The sequence below is a fragment of the Petaurus breviceps genome, unplaced genomic scaffold, assembly GCF_028583685.1.
Source record: "Petaurus breviceps papuanus isolate PSGF00001 unplaced genomic scaffold, PetGlider_PUasm1.0 77, whole genome shotgun sequence".
In the NCBI taxonomy this organism is placed as follows: domain Eukaryota; kingdom Metazoa; phylum Chordata; class Mammalia; order Diprotodontia; family Petauridae; genus Petaurus; species Petaurus breviceps.
In genome coordinates this window covers 4384758-4409212 of record NW_027186492.1, presented here as the reverse complement: position 1 = coordinate 4409212, position 24455 = coordinate 4384758, and the positions used below count along the sequence as shown (strand labels likewise).

At 38.2% G+C, this 24455-nt stretch overlaps 1 protein-coding gene across 5 annotated transcripts in view; it reads right to left on the bottom strand.

Moving 5' to 3' along the window:
- The window catches only part of MGA (MAX dimerization protein MGA), a 256974-nt gene that overhangs the window by 156947 nt on the left and 75572 nt on the right, over positions 1–24455 (bottom strand). The window contains exon 4 of one of the 5 annotated variants that reach the window (XM_069105790.1): positions 1362–1487. The exons of the other annotated variants lie outside the window; for them this stretch is intronic. The gene's annotated coding sequence lies outside the window, so the exon portion shown is untranslated. The remainder of the gene's footprint in view (positions 1–1361; positions 1488–24455) is intronic. 5 annotated transcript variants of the gene reach the window in all.

Sequence of the window (24455 nt, the reverse complement as noted above, 5' to 3'; positions counted from 1 at the left end):
ATCTTCATTCTTTGTGGTTCCTATGATTTTCACCTACTCATAATGTACTTGAATATGGCCCTCTGGGAAGACAGGGGTAAAAATGTTGAGTTATACTCACTACTCCAGACTCCTGCCTTTTTGGTGTAGACCAACTACAAGGCAGAAGGAAATGTCAGGTCAACCTGACAACAATACCGAGCCTGCCAAGTCACTAAAACACAATTAATTCTCTACGGATTTTTACAGCCTATGCTAGAAGCACCTGGAACCTAGAAACTATGTGTGCCAACATACCGGATTACCAAGGAACAGACAGGAAATGTACCTCTGGCTGCCCTTCCTAGAGGAAGGAATTTCAAGGAGATGACAAAACATAAACCCTAGTAGGGGATCAGGATGGAGAGAAATCAAGGTAGAAATCAACAAATGCAATAAGAGAGTGGAATCAAGATGAATAACAGTAAAAAGTATACTAAGCTCCAACTCCACCCATCTCCCCCATCAAAAACAAACCAACCAACCTCCTCCAAACAAGTCTAGAAAACACACCAGACCAAATACTCATGGGGAAATCCAAGAAAAAAAGGCACAGTGAATCATTTTCCAAGGCCAGGTCAGCATGGGGACACAGACATAAAGGTCAGTGGCTACCGGGGCCCCGGTCTGACCAGCATGCTTTATACATCACACAAGTACAGGGAAGAGGCTCTACTCTAGGGTAAGAAGTCTCAGACCTATTGGAAGGCACTGTGACCTCAGGCAGGGCACAGGAACAAGTGCCAGCTGGCAGCTCTGGCACCCTGCATGCAGTCCTGGGTCACAGATCCAAAGCAGAAGGAGGAAGGAACTTTAGTGCAGGTGAGTGCAGGTGTGGCAGACTGAGAAAGGACCAAGCTCAGAAGCAGTCAGCATCAATGTGGCTCCGACCACAAATCTTAGTTTTAGCTTGTAGTCCAGTCTGAAGACTAAAAAGGAAAAACCAGGGCAGAAGTTCCAGACCAAAGGAAAATCGATGTTTCTCTTACTCTGAACCTGCAGAACTTCCCAGCAGGCTGACAGTGGCTAAGTCCAACAGCAGTCTACTGTTGCCCAGACTGAAATCCTGGTCAGGAGCTTGCAGAGCACAGAACATGGGGCCAAAAATCAGACTTTATCCTGGATCAGACTACTTTAAGAGCACTGAAAGCCTGCAAGTCACAATCCTGAGCTACCCCCAATATCCTGAAATAATGTAATATTCAAGAATACCCAAGAAAGCAACAACAGGACCAGCCCAGGCTATCCCTACAGAAGTACATAAGAGCCCAGGCCTAGCATCAAGTCCAAAGTCAGGAAGAAGGATGGAAGCATGAGCACACATACACAAGCAAAAAACTCACCCTAAGAAAAGCTATTGTGGAGAAAGGGACACTCAGGACACAGATGCAGAAGAGAATGGTTCCAAAACATCTAGCAGTTCAACCTCAAAATAAAATACAGCTTGGGTACAAGCTCAACTGGAATTCCTAGAAGAAAAATAAGAGTTTTAAGAAAGAGATTAAAAACTTGTTTGTTTTTTTAATAAATAAGAATACATGATGAAAAAATTGAAAACAAAATGAAAGAAAGAAAGAAAAAAAACTAGAGATAGAATTAACAACTTTACATAAGTACTAAACCAGGGGTGAGGAACTTTCTGCCTCCAGGCCACATGTGGCCCTCTAGGTCCTCAAGTGCAGCTCTTTGAATCCAAACTTCACAAATCTAATCCCTTTAATCAAAGGATCTGTTCTATGAAACTTGGACTCAGTCAAAAGGCCACCCACACCCAAGGACCTAGAAAGCCACAGGTTCCGACCCCTAGACTAAACCTTCCCTAAGTGACAAACTGAAAACTGAAATGGATTAAATAGAAGCCAATGACTCCCTGGGACCACAGGAAAAACAAATTAAAAAAAAAAAAACATAAGATGGAGGTTTCTTACAGTAAAAAACAACTGAGTTGGAAAACAGAGAAATAATTTAGAAATAACTGTCCTAGCTGAAAGCCATGTATGTGTATGTGTGTGGGCGTGTGTGTATACACACACACAATATATACACATATATGTATACGTGTGTATATATATATATTCCTTTAGGACAGTGTCAATGAAGAAATTTATTTTGCTTGATTATACTTGTTTGTAACGGGGTTTTGTTTTTCTTTCATTCTCAACTAGGGGTGTGGAGCAGGGTAAGAGAGAAAGAACTTGTATTTTGCTAATTGAAAAAAATTAAAATTTAACTGAAAATAAAAGAATAATAAGACAAAGGAAAATGCTGTGTAATGACAGTAACCAATGTTGACCTCAGAAAAGAGATGATTTAGCACACTCTTAGGGAGAAAACTATGGCAGTGAAATGTTGCATATTCTATCAGAGGCAGCATCACTGTCTTTTGTTTAACTGCTTTTCTCTGTTACAAGGGAAGAATGGCGTGGGGCCACAAAGGGAGCTGGGAGGGGATGGGGGGGGGGGAGGGAGGAGAGGAACCACTCCAAGGCTTCTAAAGAAATATCTATCACTTTGCAATCACATTTTTTAAAAGTCTTATCTAAAGAGTAACATCAGTTATACTAACTACTCCCCCACTGCTTAAAGCTTCTGGTTCCACCTCCACACAGCCTTGGCATGGACAAAAAAACCCTTCCAAAGTCCTTCTATGCTCCTCTCCTGCCACTCTGATTGAGTTTCATCATTACCTGTACTGCACTAACAAAGTAAGTCAATGGGGACTGCCTTTAGTCCATCCTCTCACCTTCAGACAGAACTACTCACAGTTTTTCAAGCACATGGATATGTGTGGTATTTTCACAAATCTATTTCAATAACCCATTCTAGTGAATACTGCTCAAAAAATTCCTTCCCCTACCCTTCTGCAACACTTTTCTGCATCCTTTCCCTTGGCAATTTCAATTCAATCAACAGATCAATTGGGCAAATGACAAATATATGCCAGGCACCATTGCTAGGGGTGGGAAAAGAGTGGGAGGTAATATAAAAATTAAAAATGTTTAAAGGAATGTTAAAAATAGATTTAAAAAATTTTTAAAGGCATTGATCAAAACTAAACAAAACAAACAAACAAAAAAACACTGTACACTTCTTACTGCAGAATAGTACCATTGTCAGGATCAACTTGAACCTCAAAGACTAAAGAAAGCCATGCCCTATCTGGGCAAGAGATGTGGACCTTGCCAACCCTCCATAGTTTCTGTGAGTGACCCAGAATGTGCAGGTCAGAGATGAGTGTGAAGTATCTGTTCAGCAATCCCACAAACAGCCTTTATCTTCCAGGGAGAACATAACAAGTATGATTAGTTGTTGAATGATTTATGTTTTCTATAGTTGTTCATACATACTTTTTTCATCTTTGACAATTTCAGTGGTGGAATAAATAAAGGCTTTCTTATATTCAATACCTATATTATCCTTCAAGGTAAGAGTACCCTGTTACTTACTTTTTGGGGAAGCCCTAAAGACAAATTATATCTTAAGTTTAGAGATTTCCCAGGAGTATTATTGGGGGAGAGGGAAGAGCCACAGGGAAAGAATATGACCATTTGGGGGGTTCAGACCTCCCAGTGATGGGGTGCTTGGGATCTATGTTTGTAACATCAGTTTGTAATATCAGTCTGTAATATTAGTTTGTAACATCAGTTTGTAAAATCAATTTGTAAAACCAGTCTGGAAAAATCACATTCTCCCCCCCCCCACCCCAGCCTCAGAGCATTAACTCTGCCCCTTCCCCCTGCCAACACTCTGCCCAGCAACAATAACAAGCTACACCTATGAATCCTTCACTAAACCATCTATAAACATTTTAGCTTAGGCAAATGTTATCTCCCCTTAGTAAGTTGTCAGCTGTCTAGTCTATGAATCCTTCAAATCACTATCTATAGGTTAACTCCTTAGCTAATTATCCACACACTGAGGCTGCATTAGCCTGGGTTCCCAACATCCATCTTGTCAAACATGATACTGATGGGTGGCAGACTAGACACTTCTCAGTGTCTAGTCTGCTCTTGACCGCTAGCTGACTTAGTGATGTTTAAAGCTAAAAACCACACCTCCAGGTAGACCCCTTGGGCTATTTCCCAGTGAATTATGGGCAATATGCCTGCACAGTTGACATTAAAAGTACATGTTCCTTTAAGCACTGACCACTCCTTAACTCCTCCCTAATCCTACCTTTACTCACCTAGTTAGCATAATTAACATCTGATTAATTGCCTGGACTCCTTAAGAACTATGCCTATGTCTTCTTTAAATTTGCAGGTTCCCTAAGAACTCTTGCCCGCTGTACAGTGTAACAATAAACTTGCAGTTTCCCTAAGGACCCTTGCCCGCTGTAAAGCATAACAATAAACTTTTACAATCCTGACTTCAAGACTGTTTGGGCCTACTGAATTATTTCCAGACTGAATCGCAGGCATTCTGATTCTTTGATAAGGATCAGAGTTCCTGTATAACCTATTGCCATCCCCCCATCACCAGGATATACCTGGGTCCATATAAGTACAAGGCCCTTTAGGGTCCCAGGTTGTACAGAAGATAAACATGTAAATATAAGCAAAATATACAAAATAAGTATAGAGTAATTCTGGGGAGGAGGCACTGGTTGCCAAGAAAGGCCTCAATGTAGATGGCATTTAAGCTAATCTTTGAAGGAAACTAGAGATTCTAAGAGACAGAAGCGAAGAATTTATTCATTCCAATGATATCACAAACCGTGCAAAGGCTCTTATGGAGATTGAAGATGTGTGAGGAAAACTAATAGCCAGTTTGGCTAGACTCTAGAATGCACGAAGAGGAGAAATGTATAAACCTGCAAAAGCAGTCTGAGGTCAGATTATAGGCTTTAAAACACAGAGGAATTTGTGTGTCATAGCAGAGATGAGAGGGAGCCATTCATTTTATTGAGCAGAGGAATAATATGGTCAGACCTGTGCTTTAGGAATGTCACTCTAGCAACCATGTAAAAGACTGGAGAGGAAAGGGAGACCAAGTAGAGCCCTCTTGAAATAATCCAAGTGAGAGGTGAAGAAGGCATTACCAAGTTGTATGTGTGAACAGAGGAAAGTAAACACATATGAGCTCTGTCTTTACAACAAGGGAAGGGACCTACACTACTATCTGGTTAAAATATCAACCACATCTTGGAAAAATAAAACTTCTGCCTGAGGAATTACAACAAAGATATGTTCTTGTAAGAAGCTGAGATTAAAGATAAGGAGTAAGACCTAGTATGAAATTATTTGTAAACTTACTGAAAAGTAATATTTATGCTTATGATTTTCCTTCTTTTTAAAGTTTAATGTTAAAAAGGTAGAGTGGCATAACAGCTAGAGACCTGGCCTTGGAGCCAGGAAGACCTAGAGGTAAGCCTCACTTCTGACACACTGGCTGTATCACCCTGGACAAGTCACTTAACCTCTAAAGGCTCTAGGCAACTCTCTAAAACCGTTAAGTTACAGAGAAGGTGCTGACCTATATTGGTAAAAGTTTCCTCACCTGGGAGTTCCCTATTTCAGTAAAATCAGAGTTGTAGTACCTAACTCTAAGCTTAATATTAATTGCTTAAGCCATTTTGATTCCAGGAAAGAAGAACCAAGCCATCACTTATACCTTTAGCTCATGGCTTCAGCACCTCTATGAAGTTCTTATAGATTCTAGTGTTCTAAAAGATCCTAGTTCAATTCTAAAACTGAACAGTATCATCTTGGGCAAGTTGCTTGAACTTTCTGTGTCTATTTCCATACCTGTGGTCAGAGCACAGTGATAAAAGAACGAACCCTAGATGAGGAGGCAAAAGGCCAGGGTTTGATTCCTGTCAGTCAACATTCACCAAGTGTCTACTATGTGCGAAGCATTCCACAAAGAGTTGCAGATACAAAAAGAAGCCGCACCGCCCTCCCCCCCCCCCAAAAAAAGAGAGGCAAAATATAGTCTCTACCATCAAGGAGCTCACATTCTAATGCAGGAAGAGATCATGTAAATAACTAGGTACATACAAGAAAGAAATCACTAGAAGCAAGAGGAAACAAATGATTTCCTGCAGAAAGTAAGATATAGGTGGAGTCGTGTGGGAGGAAAAGCAAATAGGTCAGAGTAGCTGGGTCATAGAGTACATGGAGGCGAGCCAAGTGTAAGATAATTGGAAAGTTAGGAAAGAGCCAAACTATAAAGAGCTTTATCCAACAAAGGACATTACATTTGATCCTGGAGGTAGGAGAAAACTAATAAAGCTAATTGAGCAGGGAAGTGACATGAGCAAACAATCACCCTACAAAAATTATCTTGGTACAGGATTGTAATGGCAACCACACTGGCATACCCAGGATAGCTGCTAGCACAGATTCTTAGATCTGCTTTACTAGGAAAGATAGCTGTTCAGTGGGTCAACAATCTTTTTCAATTACTTTCATTAGTTTAGGGGAAAAGTCAGCATCCTGAACTTCAGAGAAAATACAAACAAAGAAAATACAAGCAGAGAAATAAAGACCAACAGACAGACAGGGCTCTGACTGCCTGAATCAAGGCAATATTGCTATACACTTTACATATATCTCTGGACCAAGAGGGCCTTTACATCTGAGCAATTGAGGAGTTCTGATCATATGATCACTCAGAATTTTGACCAGGGAATCACAAGATCCTTCTCATAAGCTACCCACAAAGCAAAATACCAATTCAGAGTATATATATATACACACTTCTCAGAGCCAGAAGGCAACACAACCCTTGAGATTCAGTGACTAATTAGAAATTAGCAAAAGGTGTGAAAGCCTTCCTACAAACAAGCCTCCCCTAAGCAACCTTCTCTTTAAGCAAGTTCCTCTCCCAATGGGCTCTATGTGATTCAGGATGTTATCACAGACCACTGACCTGGAAAATAGATCCAGTAGAGATAATTTAAAAATTATTGGACTGCCTGAAAGCCATGACCAAAGTAAGAACCTAGAAATCATCCTCCAGGAAGTTCTCAAAGAAAACTGCCCTGATGTTTTAGTACCAGAGGGCAAAATAGAGGTTGAAAGAATCCACCGATCACCTCCTGAAAAAGATCCCAAAAAGAAAACTCCTAGGAATATTATAGCCAGGTTCCAGAATTCCCAGGTTAAGGAGAGAATATTACAAGCAGCCAGGAAGAAACAATTTGAATATTGTGGAAACACAATCAGGATAACACAGGATCTGGCAGCTTCTACAATGAGGGATCGAAGGGCTTAGAATATGATATTCCGGAGGGCAAAGGAGCTCGGATTAAAACCAAGAGTCACCTACCCAGCAAAACTGAGTATCATGTTTCAGGGGAAAATATGGTCATTCAGTGGAATAGAGGACTTTCAAGCATTCTTGCTGAAAAAACCAGAGTTGAATAGAAAATTTGACATTCAGATACAAGAAGCAAGAGAAGCATAAGAAGGTGAACAGAGAAAAGGAATCATAAGGAACTTATCAAAGTTGAACTATTAACATTCCTACATGGAAAAACAATAATTGTAACTTATGAAACTTTTCTCAGTAGTTGAAGGGATTAGAAATATATATATGTCTATATATGAGGGTATATGGGCATATGAATACATATGTGAATGTGTGTATATATGTTTACAGGTATATATAGATAGAGGGCACAGGTACAATTTAACAGGAAGGAATGATACTTAAAAGGTGAAATTAAGAGGTGAGAGAGGAATATAATGAGAGGAGATGGGGAGAGACAGATTGGGGTAAACTATCTCATACAGAAGAGGCAAGGGAAAATGGTTACAATGGAGGGAAAGAATAGGAAGGCAAAAGGGAATGGGTCAACCTTATTCCCATTGAATTTGGCTTGAGGAGGGAGTGAAATACACACTAAATAGGGTATCTCACCCTCTATAGTGGGAGAATAGTGGGGGAAGGGGATGAGAGGGGGGATGATAGAAGGGAGGGTAGGCTGCGGGGGAGGGAGGTTGGAAGCAATCACTTTTGAAAATAGATGGGATCAAAGTGGAGAGTAGAGCGGGTGGGAGGTGGGATGGGAGGGAGGGAAGTATAGTCAGTCTTTTACAATGTATCTACTATGTTATTGTTTTGCATTAGCCACACATGTGCAACCTATACTGAACTGCGTATCTTCCCAGTAGGGGTGGGTGACGGGGAAGGAGGGGAATGAATCTGGAATTGAAAGTTTTGAAATCAAATATTCAAATATGTATATATGTGTGTGTGTTTATATATATATATATATGTATGTATGTGTATATATATATTATAATTAATACCATCTTACATATAATTGGGAAATGAGATATGCAGGCACTGAGGCATAGAGATCCACTGGAAAAGTGGAAAGGATTATAAGGGAAAATGGGGGAGAGAGCAGATTGGAGGAGGGGATATCCTGCTATTTTGGGGTGGTGGGTGGGGGAGAAATGGGGAGAAAATTTGTAACTCAAAATCTGGAGGAAACAGATGATGTAAATCAGAAGTTAATAAAGCATTAAAAAAAAAAAGGATGTTATCACAGGTGGGCACACAGGCCTATTAAATGGGCAGGGAAGATCTTATATCCCATTAACATTACAAGGATGGACTGGAGTGTGGAGAGACCTGAGGCAGGGAGACCAGTTAGAAGGCTATTTTCAATAATCTAGGGAAGAGATGATCAGGACCTAAATTAATGTAGTGACTATGTGAGTGGAAAGGAGTAAATACATAAATGTCATGAAGATAAAATTACAGATTTGGCACCACATTGGATGTGTATGGGGAGTGGGACTGAGAAGTCAAGTAAATGGCCCACATCAGGAAGGGACAAACAGGACCAAAGGACATGGCCCTTGGTGGTTAGCAGTTTCATGTCTGATGGCCTAGTAACTAAATTGCATGAAAGCAAAGTACAATGATGTGCATAAAATACTTTGTAAACCTGGAATTGCTATATCAGAGTCCAATAATAATATTTTTGTCTTGTTTTTCTAACCTTGCTTGAAGAACTATTTCTGTAATTGTTACTATGTTGGAAGCCTTGGAAAGATTTATTAAATGCTTGGTCGGTATAGTAACTGTCAAATATGTGGTCATTTGGCAATATTCTTGTAAAGAAACAGTTAAGTCAACTATTCTTATAGACAGTTTGATGTCTTGCAATAACATAAACAGTGGATTTCATTATATGATGTGGAAATCACTGGGAATATACTTGTTTTTTAATATTTAATTGTGATCCTATTTTGATCTTCATTTCATACACTGGATTGAACACATTTATTTTAGCAGATTTAATATAATAGAATTGGGGTTAATAATTATTATTGACACACAAAAACTAGCCATGTGACCTTGAGCAAGTCACTTAACCCCAACTGCCCTCCAAAAAGCAAAAAAAAAAAAAATATTATTGCCGTGATTGGCATGTTAATGAATTAGTGATCCAAAAAAAAAAGGTAGCTATTAAAGTTTGCTTTTTGTAGTACTCAAGAAAGACATATTGAATCCATAATAACAGTTTTTAGTGATGCAACTGCCTATTTAATTTAATGGAATCAGAGAAGCTACCTCACAAAGGGTGGTAGAAAGCAGTCTCCACTTGGTTGACCAGAGGTCAGATTATTATACTCTTTAAATTGCATGACAACATAATCCATGAACTCACAATTATGGAATATAACACATCACAGGATCATAGGTTGAAATACGGGAAATCACATAATCATAATACCATAGACCTAGAATGGGATATTACCTCAGAGGTTGTCTAGTCTAACCTGCCTCATTTTACAGACACTGAAGCCATGGGAGGTTCAATTACTTGCTCTAGTTCATACAGATATGAAGTATTAAAGGTGGGATTTGAACCTAGATCCTCTGACTCCAGAGCCAGTGTTCATGTTCTTTTACTACCTCATACAAGGTGAAATGAAAATTAAAACTAGCTAGAAGAAGAAAAACTATACAAAGTCAGTCTGTATTTCCTACTTAAATCTGAAAGACACAGAACCAAAGTTCTCACAGAGGATCAGATGAACAGCCTGCCTTTTTAAAACTTTGGACTGTTAAGTAACTACATTATAAAAGACAGAGGATGAGGAATCAGTCAATCAATAAACATTTACTATATGTCAGGGATACAAGGAAAGGCACATAGTTCCTACCTTCAAGAAGCTCACATAATAATAGGGAGACAACATGCAAACAATTATGTTGCTTACAATATTTATATTGCTTTATATTAAATGAGAGGTAATTTCAGAGAAAAGGCACAATCATTCCCAGGATACTGAAACATCTCTTGTGGAAGGTAGGATTTGAACTGTCTTGAAGAAAGTCAAGGAAACCAAGGGGTAGAGTTGAGGAGGGAAAGCATTATAGACATGAGGAAAAGGCAGTGAAAAAACAGAGTCCCTTCTAATCTTACCTGTATTGGATTTCTTTCAGTAAAAACTTGTTAATTTTGTGCAATCAAAATCAGTTATTTTATCTTCTGTGTCCCCTCTATCTCTTATCTGGTCATTAAATTTCCCCCATCCACATATTTGAAAGTTAATTTCTTTCTTGCTCCTGATTTCTTTATGAAGTAGCCTTTTTATGTCTAGGTCCTGAATCCATTGAAAACCTATCTTGGTAAATGGTATGAAAGTCTTTTAATTTCATGAGTACAGTGACCAGCTGAAGTGATCTTTGAGCCCAAGAATATAAAATCTGACATTAGTTCCATTTCTTCTCCCTCTGCTTGCCAGAGACTAATGGAACCAATTACCAAGATCTTAGTTTTTTTTTTACATTAAGCTTCAAGTCTGCTTTTACACTCTCTCATCAAGAGGCTTCTCAATTCTTCACTTTCTGCCATCAGAATGGTATTGTCTGCATAGGTAAGATTATTGATTATTTCTCCCAGAAGCTTTAATGCCAGTTTTTGATTCAATGAGCCTGACATTTCACATGCATATAAGTTAAATAAATAAGATGACAATATATATCTCTATCATACTGATTTTCTAATCTTAAACCAACCAACTGTTCCATGTTCAGCTGTTGTTGCTTCTTGTCCAGCACACAGGTTCTGCAGAAAACAAGAAAGATGATCCCACTCCTCTCTCTGAGGACTTGACACATGTTGCTGTGATACACACAGTCAAAGGCTTTTAATATAGTCAATGAAACAGAAGTAGATTTTTTTCTAGAACTCCCTTACTTTTTCCATAATCCAGCAAATGTTGACAATTTGATCTCTAATTCCTCTGCCTCTTCAAAAACAAGATGCTCTTCTGGTAATTCTCGATTCACATACCGCTGAAGCCTTGCTTGCAGAATCTTAAGCATAACCTTGCTGGCATGTAAATAAGTACAATTGTTCAGTATTTTGAACATTCCTTGACACGCAGTGTGAATATTCCTATTATGCCTACTTTACAGAAAAATGTGGCATTCTACCTACAAGCAAAATGTAAGCATCTTGAAGGGTAAGACTGGGGCATTTTTTTCCCTTTGCATCCCCTGTACATGGCACAGTTTCTTGCATTTAGCAGATTTTAATATTTGCTGAATGTCTGCACTGCATTTACTCATTAAAATATTTTGCCTTTGCATTTAGCAATGGACCAAGAGATGCAAGTGCCACTTGATCTATTCACAGAAAACCACTCATAAAACATAGACAAAGTACTCTAATTTAGTCATTCACTTGGAATGGTTTTATTCATTACTTGACTGAGAATCTGTAAAAAATTTTAATCTCAGTCCTTGTTGAATAAAATGTAGTAGATATTATTGCAGGAGTCAGGAGACTTGGGTTTGAATCCCTTGTCAGACATTTATTAGCTTAGTGTTTTGCATACAATAATTAATAAGTGGTTGTTGAACTGAACTAACATATGAATGAGTCAACCTGTAAAGCACTATACAAAAATGTTATTTTTATTATTACTTAATTGAGCTTGAGTAAATCACAACTTGTCAGTCTTAGTTTCCTTATCTATAAAATGGGAATAATATCTGCACTACCTGCCCACAAAGCTGTTTTGAGCAAAGAACTTTGGAAACCTTAAGGCATCTTAATTCATCTAAACATGAATTACTATCAGATAACCTCTACTGTTCTGATATGTTTATGTTTTGCTAAGGTCGCTCTATTTAATCATTTCTATTTTATCTCTGAACTTAGCAATTGCGTTGGCTTTGTTACAATAAGTGTAGAAGCCCCATCACGTCACGGTACTGTTCCTATAATACTTTTAGACCTATTAAAGGTCTGCATTTTTGCCTTTCTTTGTATTCCCAGCACTTATCGCTGGTACATAGTAAGTACCTCCTGGAATCGCAAAAAACTGAGTGCAAATATGGCCCCAGACACTTATTAGGCTTGCCAGCTATATCTGGACAAGTGACTTATCCTCTGTCTGTGTCAGTTTCCTCATCTGTAAAATGGGGGTGAAAATAATAGCACCTAACTCCCAGAGTTGTTGTGAGGATCAAAAGACATAATATTTGTAAAGCACTCTGCACAATGCCTGACGTAAAGTAGAAGCTTAATAAATGCTTATTTTATTCAAGTCCTAATAAATGCTTGATGATGATGATGGTAATGATATATACACCATGATAAAGGTGATACTAATAGACTTTATGGCTGAGTTTGTCTCTAAATTACAGTGAATGGCCCACCAAACTTCTAATCTGTACTGGTTGCTATGATCTAAGCAGGGCACTAATTGGATATATTGATACCCTGTGGAGGTACCAATAAGAATTTCACTAAATGTCCCAAATGCCTACCCATAATGCAAAGCTGTCCTACAGTTTAATTATGCTTTTGGAATGGCAAAAATACATCCCTTAAGGATCAACAAAAACCAAACACCCCCATGACTATAGTGTCATTCTATACTCTTTTCTGCATAATTCTTCAATACTTCTCAGTTGCATAGGGACTGTTTGTTACCCCTATTGTGACTTTCAAATTTCTAATACTCACCAACACTTCTGCTCTCTATTGTCTCCATTATTTTCTACTCCTTAACAGGGACTTCCACCCTCTCACTCTTACCTCGGAAATCTGACCTCCAAATTTATCACTCAAGTGAAACTTACTCTCTCCAAAGTTACTAACAGCTTAAATGCCAAATCTAATGACCTTTTCTCAGGCTTGATCCTTGACTAATCTATAGCCTTTGACATTGTTAATCACTCTCTTCTCAATTTTATCTTCTTTCTAGGTTTTCACAAGATCGCTCTCTCCAGATTCTCCTACCTCTGACCATTCTTTTTGTCTCCTAGGCTGGATCTTCATTCAGTTCATACCCCTTGAGGCATAAGGGGTTCTATGAGGCCTGTCCTAATCTTTTCTTCCTTTATACAGCTTTTAATTGATGAACTCATTAGCTCTCATCATTTTCATTATCATTTCTATGAAGATGACTCTCAGATCTATTTATCCAGCCCTAATCTCCCTTCTGATCTCAAATCACATATGCCTACTGAACATGAAAAAATGGATATACCAAAGACATTTTAAACTCAACGTGCCCAAAACTAAACTCTTCGTCTTTCCCCCCTCCAAACAACCCCACTCATTCCAACGTCCCTATTACCATTTAAGTGTATTACCATCTTCCCTGCTTACCCAGGCTCACATCCTCAACTCTTTGCTCTCTTCTCTCACCCTTCATATCCAATCTGCTGCCAAGTCTTGCTGATTATTCTTTCCTAATATCCTCACATATACTCCTACTTTTCCCCTCTGACATCACCACCTTAATTCTAATCCTCATTCTAAGGGACCTCAACAAACATATTCATGTTCTCAAATACCCTAACCTCCCAATTTCTTAGTCTACTTAACTCCCAAGACTTACTCCTCTACTCCACCTCAGCAATACATGGGGATTATTACATCCCTGGATCTTGCCATCACCCTGTACAATTATTCTGTTTCCATGTTCAAGAACTCTGAATTTCCTTTATCTAAGCCTTTATCTTTCTATCACTTCCTATGTCTAACTCCTTTTGATGCTACTCTTTATCTTCACTGTGACCTCCAATTCCTCCATTTTTCAATTCTATCACAGGTCATCCATCATTCCTGCTCTGACGACATGAGTCTTCTCCTTTCTCAATCTAAATACCTCAGTGAACCAGTTCATCTCCATACTTTTCTCTGCTCTCAAAACCCTTGGCTGTCCTATCCAGATCACACCTTGCCAAACCCCAACCCCAGGTTACCCCTACGATTCATCTCCCCTATTCTTACTCTTATTTACTCCTCTGATGAATTAAACTGGGAGAAATAATGAAACTGTATTGACTGGATCTACTAAAAATTTATGCTAGTTTAGCTAATCTCAACTGGGCCTTCACTACAGTAAGGCAATTCTACTACTACTATTAATTCCCTATACCACTCACCAAAGTCACTATTCTAACCTTTCTTCCTCTCATTAAGTCTCTCACAACATTCACTTCTTGCCTCATACTTCACCAAAAAAAATAACTGAAGACATTCAAGGAGAGCTCCCTCTTCTCTCTTCCTTCTCAACTCACATAACTTTGACATCTTCCCCTACTATTTCCTTCTTCAATCAAATCTCTGATGATGAGGTGGTCCTTCTATTTGTCAAGGCCAACTCTTCTATTTGCACCTTTAATTCCCTCCCCCTCTTATCTTGTCTGGGAGATTGGCCCCATCATCCTCTCCATACTCTGTCTAATCTTTAATCTCTCTCTAGCTTGTTTCTTCTCTGCTGCCTACCAACACAGATACATATGCATCCTTAAAAAACAAAACTCTCACTAGATCCTACCATGCTCAATAGCTATCATCCTAAATCCCTCCTCATTTCAGCAAAACTCTTTGAAAACAAATATATAATAAATACCTCCACTTCCTTTCTACTTTTTCTTAACCTATACAATCTGGTTTCTGATCTCATCAAAGAGACAACTGTGGTGCCACAACAGGCCTAGAATCCAGAAGACCTGAGTTGCTATCTGCCCTCAGACACTTAGCCGTGTGACTCATCCCTCTTGACCTCTGCAAAATTTGACACTTTCCTCTTTTGAGTTTTCATGATCGTGTTCACCCTTATTTTTCTTTTCTACTTGTCAGCATGCTCCTCAATCTCTTTTGCTGGATCTTCATCCATGTCACAATTACTAAATATGGGTGTTTCCCTCAGCTCTGCCCCGAGCATTCTTCTCTTTTTTCTCTATATTCTTTCACTTGATGATCTCATCAGCTCCTGTTGGTTTAATTATCACCTTTATGCAGATGATTCTGAGATCTATATTTTCAGTTTTACTTTCTTTTTTCTTTCTTTTTTTGAAGGGGAAAGGCAGGGCAATTGGGGTTAAGTGACTTGCCCAAGGTCACACAGCTAGTAAGTGTTAAATGTCTCAGGCCACATTTGAACTCAGGTCCTCCTGACTCCAGGGCCAGTGCTCTATTCATTGTGCCACCTAGCCGCCCCTCAGCTTTACTTTCTTATGAGTTCTAATACTCTGTCACCAACTGCCTATTGAACAGTTCCCTACTTCACTCCCTGTTCGATGAGTTCCAGTGAGTTCCTATTATATCTAGGATTAAATATAAAGTCCTTTGTTAGTTTTCAAAACTCTTCATATTCTGGTCCCATCCTACCTTTCAAAATGTTGCATTCTATTGCATACATTGAATGATGCTGTCATATTGGCCTCCTTAGGGGCAGCTAAGCGATACAGTGAATAGAGGATTGGGCCTAGAGTCAGGAAGATGAGTTCAAATCCAGCCTCAGACACTCACTAGCTATGTGACCACGAGCAAGTAAATTAACCTGTTTGCCTCAGTTGCTTGATCTGTAAAATGAGGATGAAAATAACAGCACCTAGCTTGCAGGGTTGTAATGAGAATCAAATGAGATTATACTTACAAAAGTGCTTAGCACAGAGCCTGGCACATAGTAAGCACTCTACAAATTTTAGCTCTTATTTAGTAAACGTTGCACCTGACAGTATATCTCAAATCTCTGTGTCTTTGTACTAGCTGTTTCCCATGCCTAGAATGTTCTCCCTCCCAACTTCTTACTCTTAGAATCCCAATAGCTTTATTTAAGATAGAGTTTAAGTACTACCTCCTCTAAGAGTACTATTCACATACTAGTGCCATCCTCTCTGAGGGTCCTTTCCATCTCATCTCCCCTGTATTTATCTTTTATGTTCTGATTTATATGTGTTCTGTTCCTCATCAGAATATAAGCTCCTCAGTACTAAGTACAGTTACTAGGACAGAGCAAGTTCCTAATAAATGTTTCTTAATTGATTTATTTAAAATAGTATATACCTTCTTTCATAAAAAGCCTCTTCCTAAGCTCAAGATGGCAAAAAAGGAAAATTGTCTCTGTGAGTCAGTGAACGTGAATTGGTGCCATTTAGCAACTACTAGTCATAAGAAAACATAACTGTTCTGATACTAATGAAAGGGTTAAAAAAAAAAACAGCAGTATGGTGTAGAGAGCACTAGATTCAGAAGTAACCAAGTAAAATGGAAAGAACATTCCTCCTGGAGTCAGTGGTTCAAATGCTGTCTGTCTCTGATACTTGCTATCTGACCTTAAACTAATCACTTAATCTCTATTGAGCTTCAGTCCCATCATCTATAGAATGAGGCAGTTGGACGAGATGACTTCTAAATTCCCTTCTATCTCAAGATATGATCCCATAATAAGTCAGAGGACCTGAGTTCGAATCTTTACTACCTGTGTGACCAGTCTTTTTTTCCTCTAAGCTTTGTTTAATTTGTAAAATGAGTGTGTTGACTAATGTGACTAATATGGAAATGTTTTGCATGACTGTCCACATATAACCTATATCAAATTGCTTACCATATCAGGAAGAGGGAAGGGAGAGAATCTGAACTCAAAAAAAAAAATTTTTTTTTGGAGGGTGGAAGGCAAGGCAATTGGGATTAAGTGACTTTCCCAAGGTCACATGGCTAGTTTCATGTCAAGTGTCTGAGGCAGGTCCTCCTGACTCCAGGGCCATTGCACCACAAAAAATGTTAAAAGTGTTTTTACATGCAATTGGGAAAAATATTTGAGAGAATTACACATCAAAAAATAAAAATAAAATGAATGTGTGGACAACTCTCCAAATCTCTTCCAACTCCAAAGCCTATGATCCTATGAAAATCTCCTACTATTCTATCAACAAAAAAGCAAAAAACTTGAGCTGTAACAAACCAATTAAAAGCAGACATCAACAGTTTTAAAGACCACAGAAATCAGTTGCAATATTTCTTTTCTGGTGATGTTTCTTAAAGGTAAAATTCACCAAATAATTTTCTTCATGAATTTTAACAGTCTTCCCTCAGTCAAGCAATCAGTCATGAAGGCTCAAACAACAACAAAAACCCCACTTATCCATCTGTTCCCAATCAAATTTGTCTATGCTAACCAGAAGTGGGGGCGGTAGGCAGATGTCAAAGCCAGTGGGTGGTGGGGAAATGAGAGACCAGGAGTGGCATTGGGGAGGCACACAAAATAAAGATATATCATAGTTGCTCTATTAAATTTTTGTTTTTTAACTAGAAAATGATCAGAAGGGTAAGATTCTGGCCACCCCTTGACTACACAGGTGTGTAATCCTGTTTGGATGCACAAAACAGCACTTGTTTGGATGTTCAAACAGACTAATTTTCTTTTCACTCTCTACATTTCTCTTCCAGATCACTAATGATCTTTATCTTTTTCTCCACGAGACCCAAATAGAAAAATTCATTCAGATGAGGAAGGTGATCAGAAGTTAGGAGCTATATTCTAGTAACTAAAATAAATGGAGGAAAAGTCTTGAAAAGAATCTAGACTAAAGTGATACATTATAAAAGAACTATCACAAGGAAGATGGAATAGGTGTGTATTGTTTCCAAAGGAAGTAACTAGGACCAATCTGTGGACATTAGAGAAAGACAAATTTCAGTTCAATACATGGAAAAGCTTTCTTAACAAATGAAACTGTCCAACAATGGAGATGAATTTTCTCAGTTGCTTACTTGCTATGTGAACCTGAACAAGTTATTTAACCTCTGTATGTCTCAGTTTCCACATATGTAAAATGGAGATAAGAACACCTACTTCCCAGGTTGTGGTAAGGATGAAATGAGATAATATTTGTAAAGTGTTTTGCAAGTCTCAAAACATTATATAAATACTATTATTGTTATTATAATTATTATTTTTAAGTGGTAAATATCCAGTCACCAAAAGCATTCAGTCAAGATGCTGGATGACTCTCTCTCTCTCTGATGTTGTAGAAGGTATTCCTATATTGAATGGGAAGATGGACTAGATGGATTTATACCTTCCATTTTTTGGGGGGGGGCTTTTGGATTTATTTATTTTTAGTTTTCAACATTCATTTCCACAAGATTTTTAGTTCCAAATTTTCTCCCCATCACTCTCCTACCCCCCACTCCAAAATAGCAATCCTGCTGAATACCCCTTCCCCCAATCTGCCATCTCTTATATCTCCCCCATCCTCCCCTTACTATCTTGTAGGACAAGATGGATTTCTATACCCCAGTGCCTGTATATCTTATTTCCAGCTGCACATAAAAATAATTTTTTTTAACATTTGTTTTTAAAACTTTGAGTTCCAGATTCTCTCCCTTCTTCCCTCCTCACCCACCCCAACTGGGAACACAAGCAATTCAGTATAGGTTATACATATGTAGTTATGGAAAACATTTCCATAGTAGATATAATGTGAAAGACTATGTTTCCCTCCATCCTATCCCATTCCCCATTTATTCTATTTTCTCCTTTAACCCTGTCCCTTTTCAAAAGTGTTTGCTTCTAACTACCCTCTCCCCCAATCTGCCCTTCCTTCTATCATCCCCCCTCTTTTCCCCTTCCTCCCTACTTTCCTGTATATACCTTCCAATTCCAAGACTTCATGATTCCACTGAGCACTTATGTATAAGGTACTGTTCTGGCCACTATAAAGGACAAAAGAGCAATTTGCAAACCTCCTGTGTAGCTCTAGAAATCTTCTGTCTAGTAGGGGAGACTACATATGTATACAAAAGTCAATACAAGGCATTATGTAAGTACCATATGAATGCCTAAAATGGTACTTTGAACAAGGAGCTCAATAAAGGTTTGCTGAATTGAACTGAATAGAAAAGTGCCTTGCCTCCTGTTTTGATTGTTTCTACCATTTCAGACAGACACAATCAGAATAATCTCTCAATTACTCTTCCAAAGGAGAGTAGCACCATCCCCAGAACCCAGAGAGGTAAAGAAAATACACAGAGAAGTGAAAACCAGGATTCCAAAAATACCATGGTCTCTTCCAACTATCAAGCAGGTACCAGCTCACCTACTGCTCAACCAAGATCTGTCTTCTTATTCCATAGGATAATTCCTCACTATCAGTCAGCATTCCACAGCTCCTGAATCCCCATGAACTGAGGACTGTTAAATTCCCTCCAACTTTTTTTTTTTTGCTTTTTGGAGGGGGGAAGATAGGGCAATTGGGGTTAAGTTACTTGCCCAAGGTCACACAACTAGTTTTTGGGTGTGTGTTAAGTGTCTGAGGACAGAGTTGAACTCAGGTCCTCCTGACTCCAGGGCCAGTGCTCTATTCACTGTGCCACCTAGCCAACCCTCCCTCCAACTTTAATAAGCAATCTCTGCCCACATATGGCAGAAATGTTCATAGGTATATTCCCAGCTAACAAGGTCTGGCACAATAGGAAGTAGTGTGACAAAATATCAAGGGTAGGAACCTCTAGGTTAGCAACAGCTTTAACCACCCTGAATATGTAAGTAATTAATAGTGCTGACATTTCATCCTTTGATCTTCAGACTAGACCAGTAATGGTGCCACTGTTGTAGGCAGAGTAAGGGATCATGGTAAATTAGGAGAAGAGTTAAGGGAGACTACAAAGTGGCAGGATCATGCTGGCCGGGAATTCTAGGATGTTTCTTCCTTTTGTGTCTATTCCCTGATAGTAGTATCTCCCCTAGGGAAAACTCTGGAATCACAGGATATAGATTTAGAGCTGGAAAGGACCTTCAAGATTATCAAATCCAATCCCTTTATTTCACAAGTAGGGAAGCTAAGACCCATGGAGATTAAGTGATTTGCCCAAGGTCACACAGGTGACCTTACAGCAGAGCTGTGATTTGAACTCAGATCCTCCAACTTCAAATTAAGAACTCATTCCACCATGCCATGCTGCCTCATCCCTTCCCACCACTCCCAACATTATTATAAGACTATTAAGTCTTATATGTCCTCAACCTACCAGTCAAACAGATCCAAGACAAGCCCAGAAGCAATCAGGTCACCACATCCTTGACATACATTGCATCCTGATATGACTGACCATGGCCATCCCTCCTAGAAAGTGTACTAGGGGGAGGGAGACCCGGGGGGAACAAGGAGTTGAAACCTTTTCTGATGTCACATGTGCTCTCTCTGAAACTGGGTACCTTCTATTCTCTTGAGTTACTTGACTAAAGACATGTTCACCTGATCTTCTTGTTGGCAGTACCCAAATGTAGGGAACAAAAAGGGGCTAGCTGGAGACTCAAGTTCCTCAAGATGTAAAAATTCTGGGAATGTGTTGACCTAGCAGAAGGAGAAAGCCTCCAGGGACCTGGATATGGAATTTATCTTGATCTTGCTCCTACCTTAACTTAGTGTCTAACTGTAAAATCAACAAACATTTATTAAGTGCCTTCTAGATGTAAAGCACCTCATACCAGGGGAGATGAAATGAAGCAACCCTCCAGCCCACCTATATTAGCACATATAGTACAACTTTCAATCCAGGAAATATATAAAGTCCAAGTCACACACTCTTTACCGATTCTAGAACACCTGAGTTAGAACTTTAAAAGATCATACAGAAACGAGGACCTAAGTTTATGAAAAAATTATGGAAGTCAAACCCCACAGCTACATCACAAAAAGCTCCTCTAGTACAGACTGCCAATACACAATTATTTTACAAGATAAAACAAAGCAAATGGTATTGTGTTAATTCATTCCTACTGTCTTTTTTAGTGAATAGCAAGCATGTGGTCCCAGGGTGAGTACAGTCATCATAAAGGAAAGAGAAACAACCAGCACATGCTGATAGCTGAGGGTACAGTTACTAACACAAAATATAGTTGAAGAAAGAGAATTAAGGATTGTGATTTCATTTAATTCCTTTTTTAGTCTTATACTTTAAAATGCAGCTTCAAACCAAAAATCAAGTAGTTCATATCAGACAGACTGAAAATAAAATACTTTAGGGTCAGCTAGGTGGCGTAGTGAGAAAAGCAGCGGCTCTGGAGTTAGGAGAACCCAAGTTCGGTCCAGCCTCAGATACTTAACTCCCACACCCACACACAAACAAACAAATAAAAAAAATTGCTGTGTAACATTGGGCAAGTTACTTAACCCCAATTGCCCTCCAAAAGGCAAAAAATAAAATAAAATACTTTAAAACACCTTTCTTTTTTTTAATCAAATAGTCAAATTTACTTAAAAAGCCTTAAAATCATATTCTCATCTAAAACCAATTTCAGAGTAGAGGATACATGAAAAATGATTTGACATAAGTCCTTTTAAAGGAAAATGTGAGAAGAATTCATAATGATGGTAAATTGTGGGAGATATGTAGGGGGGTGAATTTAGATACATAGAAACACCATAAAAAGTTGGAGGATAAAACACTGGGTAGAAACTACAACAATTTGAACATTATATAGGCAAAAATTTCACTATCAAGAAACTAAACTCTTCTCCTTTGGTTTCACACAAAGTAGTTTCTTAAAGTTTGTTGAGCTCTATATGGTTTCCATTATTTTCTTAAAAAAAAAAAAAAACACCTCCTCACAATCAACTTTAAAAGGTTTAATAACTCTAATCAACACCAATGACCAAAATCATGAATCCTAAGGATTCATGATGAAACATGCTACCTCCAGACAGAAAACTGATGGACTCAGAGTACAGACTGAAGCATATTTTCTTCTACTTCTTTTTTTTTTCCTTTTGTGGGGGGAAAGGGTTGAGAAGGCAAGGTACAGAAAGTGAATATGGCTAACTTGGAAATTTATTTTCCATAACTATACATGTTTTAATGGATTTCATTCTTCTTGCCTTCTTAATGGGTAAGGGATGAGGATAGGGGAGAAAAAGAATTTAGATCTGAAAATAAAATTTTTTAAAATATGACATGGTTTTAATGCTTTTAAATCTTGACTAAGCTATGGCTTCAATTTTACTAATTGAAGATTTGTTATATTTCATAATCTATTTTATTTGTTAGCTTCTCTTTTAAATGAAATTGTAATAATTTTGTTGTACTTACATGTCAACTGAAAATATGACTGCTCTAAATTCTTCAGAAATAAAAGCTAATTTTTTTAATTTTTAAAAATCTTATCAGATAAGTGACCAGAAGACAGAAGTTTTCAAAAGAAGAACATATTATTAACAACTACATAACATGCTCTAAATCATTAATAATAAAAGAAATGCAAATTAAAACACCTCTAGTCTACATGGTCAAACTAGTCAAGATGACCAAAGATGGGAAAATCTAATGTTGAAATGAGGGAACAAAGATAGGCATGCTGATTTACTATTAGTGGAGTTATAAGTCCAACTGGTCTGGATTTCAATTTAGAATAATGCAAGAAAACTAACTAAACTGCCTGTACTTTTTGACCTAAATATCTCACTATTTGGCATATAACTCAGGAAAGTTAAAAGAGAGAAATCAGAAAAGAGATAATAAAATATGCATCCTCTCTCATGTTAGAGATGGTAGTAGGACATTTTATACACTGTCAGACAAATTCCTTCTTAGACATTTTTGCATAACTGCTTTTCTCTGTCACAAAGGCGGGATTCAATTTGGAGACAAGATGGGAAATGACAGATATGAAGGAAAAAAGGCATCAAAACATTTGAACATAAGTGTAACATCCAAATTTACTGTTTGTCTCAAAAGGACTAAAAGTTATTCTATCAATCAATAAGTATTTACGGAATGTTTGCCGTGAAAGAAAGGAGGAAGGTATAACAGAAAAATCATGTTAGAATCTGTAGCTAAGAGAACTAGATTCAAATCCTAGTGTTTAGCTCCTCAATGTCCACATTTGGAAAATGGGGATAATACTTTTTGTGATATTACAGAGGTGTTATGAGGAAAGCTTCTTTGAGAATATTAAAGAGTTATTTAAGTATGAGCTATTACCAAAGGAAAGAGCACTGGGTTTGAATTCTATTTCCAACACTAAATGTGTAGTCCTGAGTAAGCCATTTAACCTCAATGAGTTTCAGTTTCTTCATGTATAGTGTAGAGAACCAAATACTTGCACTATTTGTTCCACAGACTTGTTCTAAGAGAACTGCATAGGACTTTGACCAAGATGGTTGCTCCAACAGAATGAGACTGCCTCGCTCCTACACATCTACTTTGGCAAACCTGAAATTCATAATAGATCGACTAATAGTAAAGAAAGCCAACGAGATACTACACTGACTTACTGCTCCCCAGAACTACGCAAAAAGTCAAAAAGAATTCCACAGACAATTGAAAAAGGGGACACCAGCAAAGCTTCCAGCAGAGTAGGCAAACAAAATGGAAGAACACCAACATGACCAGAGATGGGCCAGAGACATGTAGCCTTTAAGACTGTATCTAGAGGCAACAAGAGCAGAGGACTCCACTAATAAATCACTGGGTGCTATGCCCTAATGTGATCATAACTGCTCAGAGTTGTCAGAAACTCACAAGGAACCTTGAAACCCAGCAGAAAATAGTGACCAATGAGACAGAGAACTCACTCAGAGCAGGAAAGTCAAGGCATCTAAGGACTCCAAGATAACTGAGACACCAGAGAAAGCCCTGAAGACACAACTGAACCTCAAAGATACAGAAAAAGTCCTAACTCCAGAAGACAGAGATCAGTGGAGGAATCCAAGTAACCCAAGGCAAAAAAGTATGGCCAATCACATTACTCAAAAGCAAAACAAGAAACAAATTCCTAATTCAGGAACTACATCTGAAGATATGTGTTAACAGAAGACATAGACCAGTATAAATAATTATTACAAATCTAGAGATGCCCAAAAATTCAGACAAGGAAATGAAAGCAACTATAGCAACAACAAAGACTCAAAGCAAAATAATAATAATAATTTTCCAAAAGAAAGAAAAGCAAGACATTTTTAAAAATAAGTCAGTCAATAAACATTTGTTATTGGTGCTGTTGTTGTTGTGCAGTCATTTTTTCAGTCATGTCTGACTCTCTGTGACCCCATTTGGAGTTTTCTTGCAAAGATAATGGATTTTGGTTTGTGATTTCCTTTTCCAGCTCATTTTATAGATAAGGAAACTGAGGCAAAGTGACTTGCTCAGGATCACACAGTTAGTATGTGTCTGAGGAAACATTTGAACTCAAGAAAATGAGTCTTCCTGACTT